At 39.7% G+C, this 14,356-nt stretch overlaps 1 pseudogene; it reads left to right on the forward strand.

The window, feature by feature from the left end:
- The first annotated feature begins 10,142 nt into the window (after positions 1 to 10,142).
- Positions 10,143 to 13,945, forward strand: LOC133254666 (intraflagellar transport protein 20 homolog; annotated as a pseudogene).
- Positions 13,946 to 14,356: the final 411 nt, after the last annotated feature.

Genomic DNA, 14,356 nt, shown 5'->3' on the forward strand with positions numbered 1-14,356 from the left:
AAGGGATGAGGACCTGACCTCCAGTCAAACCAGTATCCTAATAGATATGTTTTCCAAATGGTAAATGCCTCACATTAGCATAATAAGCAAACTAAAATGTTTAGTTGCCTTATTTGCAAAAGGTCGTTTTAAATAATGTTTACTATTTCTAGACTATTGTGGAGTCTTTAAACACCCTTTAAAGAAGAGTACAAAAAATGGTTGAGTTCTTCTATACCAATGATGAAAATGACAAAGCCAGTTAGAGTATCAGAATGTCAATGATGAAACATTAAACGAATGTAAAAATAATCTCACTCTAATCTCTTAAATTACATGGAGGAAAATTGAGTGTCAACAAATTGTGGAGGGCTTGAGATGTTGCCCTGCTTAGTCTGCTCACAGTTTCGTAGATGTGGCAGAAGACAGGAGACTCAAGTCAGAGACAAAGGACATTAGTGCCCAGGCACAGCAGGCAACGTGAACTTCATGTTCAAGTCAATTCCCATTGCTCCCCAAGTTCCATGGGGGATGAAGATATGAATCCAGGTGGATGCTGGACATGCAGAGTATCTGTGTCACAGCTGAGGAATTTTGAGTTAAGGAAACCCTCAATTTTAGAAGGAGGATGCTAGAAGGAAATGGCAACTCACTCCAGTGTTCTTGCCTGGAGAATCCCAGGGACGGAGGAGCCTGGTGGGCTGCCGTCTATGGGGTCACACAGAGTCGGACATGACTGATGCGACTTAGCAGCAGCAGCAGCAGCAAACCTGCCTAATGTTTTCCAAGGAGGAAAACCTATCTTCATCACTATGATCTGGAAACAAATCTGTCATCTGCCCTGGAGGGAGACATTGTCTATACAAACATCTGTTCAAACGTAACAAAGAAGTTAATGCCTCTTGCTCAGAAGATGTGCAAAAATGTGAAAGACACATAGACAATTGTATCCCAATACTGAGATTTAGTGAGAAGAAAGAGATTATTTAAAATCACCCACTAAAGTGCTGAGATGCTGATTAGTACAATAAAATATGGTAGAAATATATTATTTAATATTTGATAGTCAGGTGGACACATCCTAAGGTGGCACCTCATGAGTTAATCTCCTCTCTTTGCAGGAAGAACCTGTGACTTGGTTTTAACCAAATGAATATGCCAAAGCTTATAGGATGTCACTCTCATGATTAGGTTACTCTTTCTATCTATATTTTAGGAAACCCGTGGCATAGATATAGATTAGATAGATGAATATATCAACTAAAATCATATATACATGACTTAGCAGATTATGTCCGTCACCTGCTGGTCTGGTAAAAACAGACTGCCACACTGTAACTGTTTGTGGAAAGGTTCATGTGGTAGGAAATTATGAACGTCCTCTAGGGACGAAAGGCAGCCTCCAGCCAACATCCGAAAAAAGCTGGGGTCCTCAGTCCCACAGCCAAAGGATCAGAATTCTGCCAACAACCTAAGCGAGCATGGAAGCACATTTTCCCCACTTGTACCTCCAGATGCAGCCTGGTCAACATGGCTTGCCGCTTTTGTTGCCACCTTTCAAAGCTCTAAGCAAAGGACCCAGTTGAGCTGGGCTTATAGTTTCTCTTGACCCAGAGAAACTGTAAGGTAATACATAATTGCTATCTTAAGCTGCTACATTTTTGGTGATTTGTTATTTAGCAACAGATTAATATAACAGCTTAGCACAGCCCAGAATTTCATCTATTGAACACCTCTTCTTATTTATCTCAATGAGCTAGAAATCAAGTCTTGCTGAAATTTATCTTGTAACTTTTTTTGTCAATTCCTGGAAGGCTTAAACTGACCCTACTTAGATCACTGTAAGTCATTTCTTCCAACAAATATGAGTGATTGGTGGTTTATTTATTTCACTTTACAGTCATTCCACCCAGAACAGAAACAAGATGAATAAATATCCAGCTGATTCCCCATTTCTTTTGGTAAAACCTTATTAATTATTCAAATCCACAAAAATTTTCTCTTTATACAACCTACTTCTGTATATTACTATAAAATTTAGCAATGTACAAAAGTAGGTTCAATACAGAGAGAATTTTTGTTCAATTTTTATTGAACCTACTTTTGCATATTACTATAAAATTCAGCAGCTTCCCAGTGTGGTGGTAGTGGTAAAGAACCCACTTGCCAATGCAGGAGATGACAGCGATGTGGGTTTGATCCCTGAGTCAGGAAGATCCCCTAGAGGAGGGCATGACAACCCACAGGAATACAGGCAGTATTCCTGGCTGGAGAATCCCATGGACAGAGGAGACTGGTTGGCTACAGTCCACGGGGTTACAAAGAATCGGACATAACTAAGCAACTGAGCACATAAAATTTAGCATTTACTTTTTCTTAACAATTGCATTATTTCTCCAGTATAACTGTAGATCTTCTATTTGTCTTCAGATATTTTTATATTTCCCAAAATATTTATAACAGTGTCAGGCAAAAAGGACACGCTCATTAAGTTCTGTTGATTGATAAACATGACCTGATTTTTCAGAAGTTCTTTCTAACAACTGATCTGCCTGGATACTGCAGAATTTACTCAGTATGAAATTGCTCCCTTACTTCTCCCATTCTGAGTTGTTTTGACTCATCCCCAAAGTTTGGGACTGAAATAACCTTTGGAAAACAATGAGGTCTTATGTCAAAATCACTTTCTGGGTTAGTTCTATTTTTAGTCACTATGTGGCATAATGTATCCCCATGTCAGAGGGCACTTCCATCTGCATACTTAGGAGCAGTCTTTATACTTAAATTAAACTAGTATTTTAACATATTTACCCTAAATATAATACTGGATAATTTTGGATAAATCATAAAAGTAGAGAAGAAAGAAATTTCAAAGATACTTCTAAAAATACAGACTCTGCTATAAATAAATGAATAAACATGTGCCTATAACTTTGGGATGCTGATAAATCTAGGTTATAATTTCATTAGCCATAATTTTAGGCCAGCTTCTTCTCATCCCTAATATTTTCTGTAATGGCAAGCAGCCAGCATTCTTGGGATGATGTATTCTAAAACTTTTGCATCATAAATCTTTGCATTTCACATCAAACTGGAATATATATGACAAGATAAAATAACAAATAGTGTCAGGTTTAGCTTTATGCCTAAGAAAGAATTAATTAGGACAAAAAGATTGATAGCAATTGCTATAATTCTTATATGCTTGTTTATTTTCTACAATGACTGAAAGTGAAAATGAAAGTCGCTCAGTTGTGTCTGACTCTTTGCGACCCCATAGTCCATGGAATTCTCCAGGCCAGAATACTGGAGTGGGTAACCTTTCCCTTCTCCAGAGGATCTTCCCAACCTAGGGATCGAACCCAGGTCTCCTGCATTGCAGGTGGATTCTTAACCAGCTGAGCCACCAGGGAAGTCTACAGTGATTAGGTGGGGACAAAAGCTACACATTTGCAAAAATCCATTTACTAAAAACAACAGCACAATTTTATTAACCTAGAAATAAGGTGCCATAGGAATATTTTCTGACCCACTCATTTTTGAGAAGTCTCTTTTCTCTCTCCCTTACACACACAAGCACACATATACATACACACAATTTGAAATTTCAGTTTATCCTTTATTTACATGAACCTATTTTAGAAAACTTTTAATTGCCAGTCTGGCCTTAAACATGTAGCTACTTACTGCTTCCCTTTGTAAATAACTTTGCTAAAACAATTATTATATGGGAATTCCCTCATGATCCAGTAGTTAGGATATGGCACTTTCACTGCCAAGGGCACAGGTTCAATTCCAGGTCAGGGAACTAAGATCCTGCAAGCCATGAGGAGCAGCCCAAACAAAACAAAACAAAAACACAAAACAAATGAACAAACAAAAGACTGCCATAATTCCAAATCATAAAGTGTAAGTACAAAGATAGTGATAATGTTAATAACTTAAATAGGCTTTTTCCTATTACATTTCTTTGAATGAATCACCATTGTTTTCCATGAAACTACTTGAATTTCACTTTCTTAGTGGCTTTTAGTTTTAGTTGATCTTGACTTGTTTTTGCTATTTTTCAGTCTATACCAAAAGCAAAGTATTTGAACAAAGAATCTGAAAATAGTATCAAAACAAATGAATTTTCTTATGTAGAATACATTAGACAATTACTTAGTGCCTTCCTCATATTTTGAGCTCAGTATATTCTTGGAGAATAAATAATAGCCAAAAAAAAAAAAAAAAAAACCTAGGAGAATCCATCATAAACAGAACTGTTATGCAGTAAGTGCTGATGAAACTTTTTCAGACAAAAGGGCAATGACACCAGATAGAAACTTAGTTCTTAAGGAAGAAACATGAAGAGTACTGGAAATGCTATTTTTTAAAAGATGATGGAGAGTTTAATACAAATATTATAATACTGTATTTGGGGGATTACAACATAAATAGCTTTAAAATATGTAACAATAACACTACAAAGAATAAGTGAAGTAAGTAGTATGATACGGTTATATGATTGTGACATTACACATAACTTAAGTTATATATTAATTCAAGGTAAACTGGGACAAGTTATAGATGCATAATGTAAACCCTAATTAACTACTAAAATATAAATAAGTATTTAAAAAACCAATAGTGAAAATACAGCACTATAGGAATTTCTGGGCTTCCCAAGTTGCACAGTTGATAAAGAATCCTCCTGCCAAAGCAGGAGACAAAGGAGACGCAGGTTCAATCCTTGGGTCAAGAAGATCCCCTGGAGTAAGAAATAGCAACCCACTTCAGTATTGTTCCCTGGGAAATTCCTTGGACAGAGGAGCCAGGCATGCTACAGTCCATGGGGTCACAAAGAGCCAAGGACCGGAACAGAATGTAAGCCAAGAACTTCCAGATGTACAAGCTGGATTTAGAAAAGGCAGAGGAACCAAAGATCAAATTGACAACATGCACTGGATCATAGAGAAAGTAAGGGAATTCCAGGAAAACATCTATTTCTGTTTCACTGATTATGCTAAAGCCTTTGACTGTATGGATCACAACAAACTGTGGAAAATTCCTAAAGAGATGGAAATATCAGACCATCTTACCTGTCTCCTGAGAAACCTGTATGCAAGTCAAGAAGCAACAGTTAGAACCGGACATGGAACAATGGACTCCCAAATTGGGAAAGGAGTATGACAGGCTGTATATTGTCATCCTGCTTTGTTATTGTTGCTGTTCAGTTGCTCAGTCAAGTCTGACTCTTTGCAGTTTCATGGACCGCAGCATGCCAGGCTTCCCTGTCCTTCACTATCTCCCAGAGTTGGCTCCGCTAAGTTGGTGATGTCATCCAACCATCTCATCCTCTTTCTCCCCTTCTCCTCTTGCCATCAGTCTTTCCCAGCATCAGGTTCTTTTCCAATGAGTCAGCTCTTTGCATCAAATGGCCAAAGTATTGAAGCTTCAGCTTCAGCATCAGTCTTTTCAATGAATAATATTCAGGGTTGATTTCCTTAAGGATTGACTGGTTTGATCTCCGTGCTGTCCAAGGGACCCTCAAGAGTCTTTTCCTTAGCTTATGTGCAGAGTACACCATGTGAAATGCTGGACTGGATAAATGACAAGCTGGAAACAAGACTGCCAGGAGAAATATCAACAACCTTGGATATGCAAACAATACCAATCTTATGGCGGAAAGCGAAGAGGAACTAAAAAGCCTCTTGATGAGAATGAAAGAAGGGACTGAAAAAGCTGGCTTGAAATTCAGCATCAAAAAAGCAAAGATCATGGCATCTGTTCCCATCACTTCATGGCAAATAGAAGGGGGAAAAGTGCAAATAGTGACAGATTTTATTTCGATTGGGCTCCAAAATCACTGCAGTTGGTGACTGCACCCATGAAATTAAAAGATGCTTGCTCCTTGGAAAGAAAGCTATGACATACCTGCTGCTGCTGCTGCTAAGTCGCTTCAGTCGTGTCTGACTCTGTGCGACCCCATAGACGGCAGCCCACCAGGCTCCACTGTCCCTGGGATTCTCCAGGCAGGAACCTAGACAGCATATTAAAAAGCTGAGACATGACTTGCCGACAAAAGTCCATATGGTCAAAGCTATGGATGTTAGATGGAGGAGCAAATGGCAACCCACTCCAGTATTCTTGCCTAGAGAATCCTGTGGACAGAGGAGCCTGGTGGGCTGCCATCTATGGGGTCGCACAGAGTCGGACATGACTGAAGCGACTTAGCAGCAGCAGCAGCGTGGACGTTAGAGTTGGACCATAAAGAAGACGGAGTGCCGAAGATTTGATGCTTTTGAATTGTGGTTCTGGAGAAGACTCCTGAGAGTCCCTTGGACAGCAAGGGGATCAAACCAGTCAATCCTGAAGGAAATCAATCCTGAATATTCAGTGGAAGGACTGATGCTGAAACTGAAGCTCCAATACTTTGGCCATCTGATGGCAAGAGCCAAAGTCCTTTTCTCATTGGAAAAATGAGAAATTGGAATCTTTCTCCTGATGCTGGGAAAGATTGAGGGCAGGAGGAGAAGGAGGTGACAGAGGATGAGATGGTTGGATGGCATCACCGATTTAATGGACATGAGTTTGAGAAAATTCCTGGAGACAGTGCCTGGCGTGCTGCAGTTCATGGGGTCACAAAGAGTCAGACAGGACTTAGTGACTAAACAACAACACATAGGAATTTCTAGCACTTGTACCCTCCCCAAAACCATACTGAACAACTATATGGTAAGATACATAGTAATATTACACACTGTTCCTGAATAACAGAGAAAGATAGAATGTGTCCCAAGTCATTTTATAAGACCAGCATAGTGCTTTCACAAAAATACATATAAAAATCCTTAATAAAAGAAAAGAAAATTAAAAAAAAGAAAAGCAAATTATAATCAGCAATATATAAAAAGAATTCTATATCATAATCTAATTGGAGTTATTCTAAGAATACAAGGAAGGTTTAACAGTTGAAAATCAAAAAAAGAGAGAGACAGATAAAAATTATCATCTCAACAAATACAGAAAAAAAAAAAAAATTGACCAAATTCAGCAACCATTTAGGACTAAAAAGCAAAAACAAAAATTCAAAGCAAAGTGGTGATAGAAGGAAACACTCTAACTTTGCTATCAGGGTTATGCCAGCCTTAAAACAAGACAAATTTATTATCTTACAGTTCTGGAAGTCAGAAACCCAAAATGAGTCTCACAGGGCTCAAATCATGGTGCTGTCACCAGACTGAGTTCCTTCCTCAAGACACTGTATGAGAATCTACTCACTCACCCACTCCAGACTCTAGAGGCTGCTCACCTTCCTTGATGTATGGCTCACTTCCATCTTCAAGTTAGCAATGACCAGTCAATTCTTCATCACACTGCATCAGTCTGACTCTGACTCTACCTCTCTCTTCCACGTCTAAGAACTCTTGTGATTACACCGAGTCCAAATGGTTAATCCAGGAAAATCTTAAGGTCAACTGATTAGCAATCTTAATTCCATCTACTACCTTAACTTCTGGGGATTAGGACACAGACATCTTTGGGAAACCATCATTTTACCTACCACAATCTGTACCTCCACATACTATCAATTTTTCATCATTATTTAGTCGCTAAATCATCTTTGGGACGCCCTGTATTGTAACCCGTCAGGCTCCTCTGTCAATGGGACTTCCTAGGCAAGAATATTGGAGTGAGTTGCTATGTCCTTCTCCAGGGGATCTTTCTGATCCATGGGAAATCAAAATCTCTGCTTGGCAGGCAAATTCTTTATCACTGAGCCACCAGGGAAGCCCCACTATCAATTTACCCCCTGGATTATTTCAGAGAAGATCCCAGATATTACACCATCTCATTCATAGCTATTTCAGTATGTATTTTTAAAAGATAAGAATCCTTTTTAAAAAGAAACAATCTGGACTTTTCTGGCAGTCCAGTGGTTAAGAATTCACCTTGCAATGCAGGGGACATGGGTTTGATCCCTGGTGGGGAACTAAGATCCCACATGCTGAGCAGCAACTAAGCCCAAGCTCCACAACTAGAGAATCTGCACAGCAATGAAAGAACCTGCATGCTGCAACTAGAGACCTGACACAGCCAAATAAGTAAACATTTTTAAAAAAGAAAACAATCACACCTGAAAAATAATAACAACGACTTCTTAGGATCATGAACTATCCAGTCATTATTTAAATTGGGCTTCCCTGGTGGCTCAGCCAGTAAAGAATCCACCTGCAATGCAGGAGACCCGGGTTCAATACCTGGGTTGGGAAGATCCCCTGGAGAAGGGAAGATTCCCCTGGAGAAGGGAATGGCAACCCACTCCAGTATTCTAGCCTGGACAATTCCATGGACAGAGGAGCCTGGTGGGTTACAGTTGAACGGGGGTACACAGAGTTAGATATGACTGAGCAACTAACACTTCCATAATTTTTAGAATACTTTACAGCTTATTTGAAAGAGAATTCAAATAAGATCCATACGTGACATTGAATAATATTTGATTAAAAGAGTAACATTTCTGAGGGCCCCTAACATTACTTTAAATCACTTAATTATATTGTCAAATACATACAAACATGAGAACTGAATATAAATTACTCATGTGTATCTCTCATGTATCTACAGAAAAGAAAATATTCTTGAAGCAATGCTGTGGACCCAGTTTTGAGAAATGTGATTCCTATATCACTGTACACAAAGCTCATTTTAAAGTTAGTTGTATCATGTCCTGTGACAGTACTTCATTGTTGCCCAAAACTGTTGCTTAATTTCATCATTTAATTACCATTCTTCAGTAACATTTTTGCAATCTCTGTTTACCAGTCACTTTTCCTGGACTTCCCTAGTGGCTCAGTTGGTAAAGAATCTGATTATAATCCAGGTGACCTGGGTTTGATCCCTGGTTTGGGGAGATCCCCTGGAGAAGGAAATGGCTACTCACTCGAGTGTTATTGCCTGGAGAATACCATGGACAGAGGAGTTGGGCAGGCTACAGTCCATGGGATCCCAAAGAGCTGGACATGACTGTGAGACTAACTTACGCTTTTTCCTAGGTAGGGAAACACAAAGGTGAAAAAATAACTTGGTCAACTGCTCACAACAGATTTTTCAAAAAGTTATATATATTATCAAAACAACTATAATGTAAGCTATGTGAAGGTGGGAAGCCTAATCTTCATGTTTCCCAGGGACCCAACAAAGTGCTTTCAAAAAGTTGGTACTCAATCAGTATTCAGTAATTGATTAGACTTGAAAACCTATATTCAATTGCTCAGTTAAATTTGGCAGACAAACCTGGAGAGAAAGAACCGTGCCACCGTATTTCTCTTTTTCATTTTGCATGAAGAAGCAGCGAGTGCATTTGTTTTCATGTTGACAATTACGATGAAGAGAAGGATGCTTGGAGATAGTGATGGTGCAACAGCCACTGTGGCAATCTGGAGCTGAGCAAGTCATAAAGCTGACCTCGGCGGGTGCAGAGCTTCACCAGTCAGCATAATAGATGGATAGCTGTTATGGCTCAACAGTGATCGATGAAATTTGCTCAGAATAGCACAACACATTCAGCTCTTTGGGGATCATGAACATTTATCATTGATGATTAATCCTTTCATGAGTCCATTTCGAGGTTAACAGAGCTCCTTTATTGCATTTTTGTTCCCTATCAGTCCCACCGTACCACTCATTCAGAGAATGTTTACTTTCTGGGACCATGCTATGTATATAACTGAAATGAAAGGCACTCAGTCATGTCCGACTCTTGGACTATACAGTCCATGGAATTCTCCAGGCTAGAATACTGGAGTGGGTAGCCATTCCCTTCTCCAGGAGATCTTCCCAACCCAGGGATTGAACCCAGGTCTCCTGCATTGCAGGCGGATTCTTAACCAGCTGAGCCACCAGGGAAGCCCACAGATCCTGAATATTGAATCACAGAACTACATGGCAGATTTTTCCCAGCTCCAAGGACTATCTCACAGTCTATTTTCCAGCATGTGCATAGTTCTCATACTATCTTCTACCATATAAACTTCTGGCTTATGTCATCAGACAACCTGGTACAAATTTCCATATAATATCTGAGAGGGATTAGACATTAATATATGCTAACATATTTTTAAATAATAGACTAATGTTAATTCTCAAAGGGAAAATCTGAAAGAGGGTACATTAAGAGAATGCCGGTGAGTTTTGAACACATGGAACATGCTGCTACCATCCAAGAAGTTAGGTAAAATTAGGTGACTTGAGGAGAATAGGACAAAAAAGACACTAAAAAAGAAGAGCTGTATCACAATTACATAAATCTTGGGTGTTCTATTCATGTCCATACTCATCCCTGGCTACATCATAAATCCTTTAAAAGTGGAGATCAGATTATGCACCTCTTTACATTCTGACTGTAGAACTCTGTGTGCTGCATAGACCAACATCATTGCCATCACCTGGGAGCTTATTAGAAATGCAGAACCATAGCCTTCATCCCAGACATATTCAATCAGAATCAGTACTAAAAAAAAAAAAAATCCAGGTTATTTCAATGTACATTAAAATTTAAGAAACATTATGGTACTAGCAGAGGGCTTCCCAAGTGGAGCTAGTGGTAAAGAATCCACCTCTCAAGGGAGGAGTCATAAGAAACTCGGGTTCAGTCCCTGGGTTGGGAAGGTTCCCTGGAAGAGCTCATGGAGAGAATCCCATGGACAGAGGAGCCTGGTGGGCTACAGTCCATAGCGTTGCAAAGAGTCAGACATGAGTGAAGCAACTCAGCACTATCCACAGTACTAGCCTTATACACGTTAAGATTCAATACATGTGTTAATTACTCTCAAAAAACAAAGGCTTCATAACCTGTTAAAAATACCAGGTGTGAAGATCTGAGAGAGAAAATATGTGAAAACAGTTTGAGATAGAAAGATAAAAAGCATGCATATACCAGGAATATTATAATTTTGGGGGGAACCTGCCATAATTATATGCCAGAAGAATAGGGTATTCTAGAGGATCTTTCTTCAAAGTAAGATGTTTGCCTCTGGATGTGTGCAAAACAATCCAATCGGGTATAGGGATAAAATTTTAGAATTTTTATTTTTAACAGGAGCTATCCATGTGTCCATGCTAAATTGCTTCAGTCATGTCCAGCTCTTTGCGACCTTATGGAACATAGCCTGCCAGGCTCCTCTATCCATGGGATTCTCCAGGCAAGAATACTGCAGTGGGTTGCCATTCTCTTCTCTAGGGGATCTTCCCGACTCAGGAATTGAACCCGAGTCTCTTATGTCTCCTGTACTGGCAGGCAGATTCTTTACCACTATTTACCACTAGCACCTCAATATTCAGGTTGGCATTGTTACCTATGCTCAGTATGACAGACAGCTTGTGAGATCAGCAGTAGTACTCTCAGCCTACTGAAATTTTCTGCAGTTTATGTGTGGCTTTAAGCAACTGTAATTAAATGAACAATTTTAAAAGATTCCTTCAAGGGATACAAAAGGAAAGCAATGGCAAAAAAGAAAAAGTCAAAAAAAAAAAAAAAAGGCAGAACAGGCATTTTTATGGGGCTTCCTTCATAGCTCAGTCGGTAAAAAGTCTGCCTGCAATGTAGGAGACTCAGATTCCATTACTCCAGTATTCTTGCCTGAAGAATCCCACGGACAGAGGAACCTGGCAGGCTACAGTCTATGGGGTGGCAAGAGTTGGACACTACTTAGCAACTAAACCACCACAGGCATTTATATCCTTATGCAGGCTCTTAGTCATATTCAAGGCAAAAGCAGTGGCAATAAAATCAAGTCTGATCTGAAGTAAGCCCAAAATTCCTACATTATTTTTAAAGCTTTATAGAGGTATTATTGATAGACAAATAACTGCACATATTTATTGTGTACAATTTGTTCATTCTTTTTTCCACTAAATATATTAAACATTTAAAAATTATTTAAAGGTACCCATATAACCCCTCGGAGAAGGCAATGGCACCCCACTCCAGTACTCTTGCCTGGAGAATCCCATGGATGGAGGAGCCTGGTAGGCTGAAGTCCATGGGGTCGCTAAGAGTCGGACACGACTGAGCGACTTCGCTTTCACTTTTCACTTTCATGCACTGGAGAAGGAAATGGCAACCCACTCCAGTGTTCTTGCCTGGAGAATCCCAGGGACGGGGGAGCCTGGTGGGCTGCTGTCTATGGGGTCACATAGAGTCGGACACGACTGAAGTGACTTAGCATAGCATATAACCCTTAGTCAAAGCTATGATTTTTCCAGTAGTCATGTATGGATGTGAGAGTTGGACCATAAAGAAAGCTGAGCACTGAAGAATTGATGCTTTGGAACTGTGGTGTTGGAAAAGAGTCTTAAGAGTCCGGGAGATCCAACCAGTCCATCCTAAAGGAGATCAGTCCTAAATATTCACTGGAAGGACTGATGCTGAGGTTGAAGCTCCAAGACTTTGGCCACCTAATTTGAAGAAAAGACCCTGATGTCTGGAAAGATTGAAGGCAGGAGGAAAAGGGGATGACAGAGGATGAGATGGTTAGATGGCATCACCAACTCGATGGACATGAGTTTGAGCAAGCTTTGGGAGTTGGTGATGGACAGGGAAGCCTGGCATGCTGCAGTCCATGGGGTCGCAAAGAGTTGGACACGACTGAGCGACTGAATTAACTGATATAACCCCACCATCACTGAGGCCGGAGCTTGCTCTAAGAGTATATTGCCATCCTTTATAAGACAGGCTTTCCAGTATGGACTGGAAAGCTGATAGTCTGAGATTTGAGGATACATTTAGTGAAAAAAAAGCACAGAGCAGAATGATACAGAAAGTGAGTTATATTTTATGGAAAAGAAGAATCCACACATTTCTTTTAAAACTTAATTATACATCACTGTAGTAAGGCAACTATATTTCAGAAAAAAATTTAAAAATTACACTGTAAAATTTTTGAAAACTGGAGTCAAAGTGAAGACCCTATATTCTAGAAAAGGAGGAGTAGAGTCATATTTAAGGATAGGAATTAGAATAGCTTTAGACCTCTCAAGAGCAATCCTGGAGACAAGAAGACAATGAAAAAATGCCTTCACAAATCTGAAGAGAAATTACTTTTCTTTTAGAATTATATATCCAATAAAACTATTACTTAGCATTAGGATAGAAAATGGACATTTTCTAACATACAATTTCCTTTAAAAAAAATTACTCCCCCAAAACTCCTTCTCAAGAAGCCGTAAGATATGCTTCATTAAAAAAACAGTCAGGCTAACAAAGAGGGAAAAATGGAGTCCAGAACACAAGGGACCAAAGCCAAAAATCAGGGAGGTAGCCGGGTCCTGTAGTCACAGCAGTGGCTGAGGCTGCCAGGGGGGCGCTGGCTGCCTGACTGGAGAGCGAGCCAAGGACATCCTGGGTGAAGCAGGGCTGCACTTGGATGAGCTGAACAAGCAGCAGGTATTGGACCCAGAGGTTACCCAGCAGGCCAGAGAGCTCAAGGAAGAGTGCAAGGACTTTGTGGACAAAGTGGGCCAATTTTAGAAAATAACTGGTGGTTTAGTTGAGCTTGTTGACCAACTTGCAAAAGAAGCAGAAAATGAGAAGATGAAGGCCACTGGTGCTCAGAACTTGCTGAGATCTATAGCAAGATAGAGAGAAGACCAATAGCAACAACTCCAGGCACTAACAGCAGAAAAGAATGCAGCCTGAAGGGTATCGCATTGAATATGAAGCTTTGTGGAAAGGAGAAGCAGAACAAAATGAATTTATTGACCAATTTATTTCTTAGAAATGAACTGAAAATTTCGTTTTCTAGCAGGAGGGCAAAAAAAAAGGAAAGAAAAAGAAAAGAATCCATAATGCCCAAACCCAAAAAACCTCTGTATCATCCTGGTGACCTAATGACCCAGGAGTGTGGTGTGAGATGGCATGAAGACCCGCAGCATCTCTGAAGGCAGGAGCACAGAGCTGGGGAGCTTCTTTTCAGATGTCAGTGTTTACCTGCAGGTGAACACTCAGTGGCCACTGTGGTCCAGGCTCTCACCTCTTGCACTCTCAGTCTGAACTGAGCAGCATGTAAACTTTGATTTTTTTTTTTTTTTGTAAATTTTCATAGTTTTGGGAGGAAAAGAAATAAATTATTTCCAAAATAAAAAAGAAAGATCAAGGTAAAAGATGGTGACAAGAAACTTAATCAGCTGATTTAAGAAAGAAATGGAAAATCTTATTCTATTCAAACTGAGGGTTATAACCTGGGAGCAACCTCTCAGAAACCTCTGAGAACTCTTCCGCTCATTAGAAGTCAAAGCACAGTTACCTAAATTTCTGAGACAGAGCACTGTACATAAGCACAGTTTATACAATCCAGGTCTACAGGTAGAAAGTGAGGAGTGGCTTGTGGGTCAC

Source organism: Bos javanicus, chromosome 1, assembly GCF_032452875.1.
Source record: "Bos javanicus breed banteng chromosome 1, ARS-OSU_banteng_1.0, whole genome shotgun sequence".
NCBI classification, from domain to species: domain Eukaryota; kingdom Metazoa; phylum Chordata; class Mammalia; order Artiodactyla; family Bovidae; genus Bos; species Bos javanicus.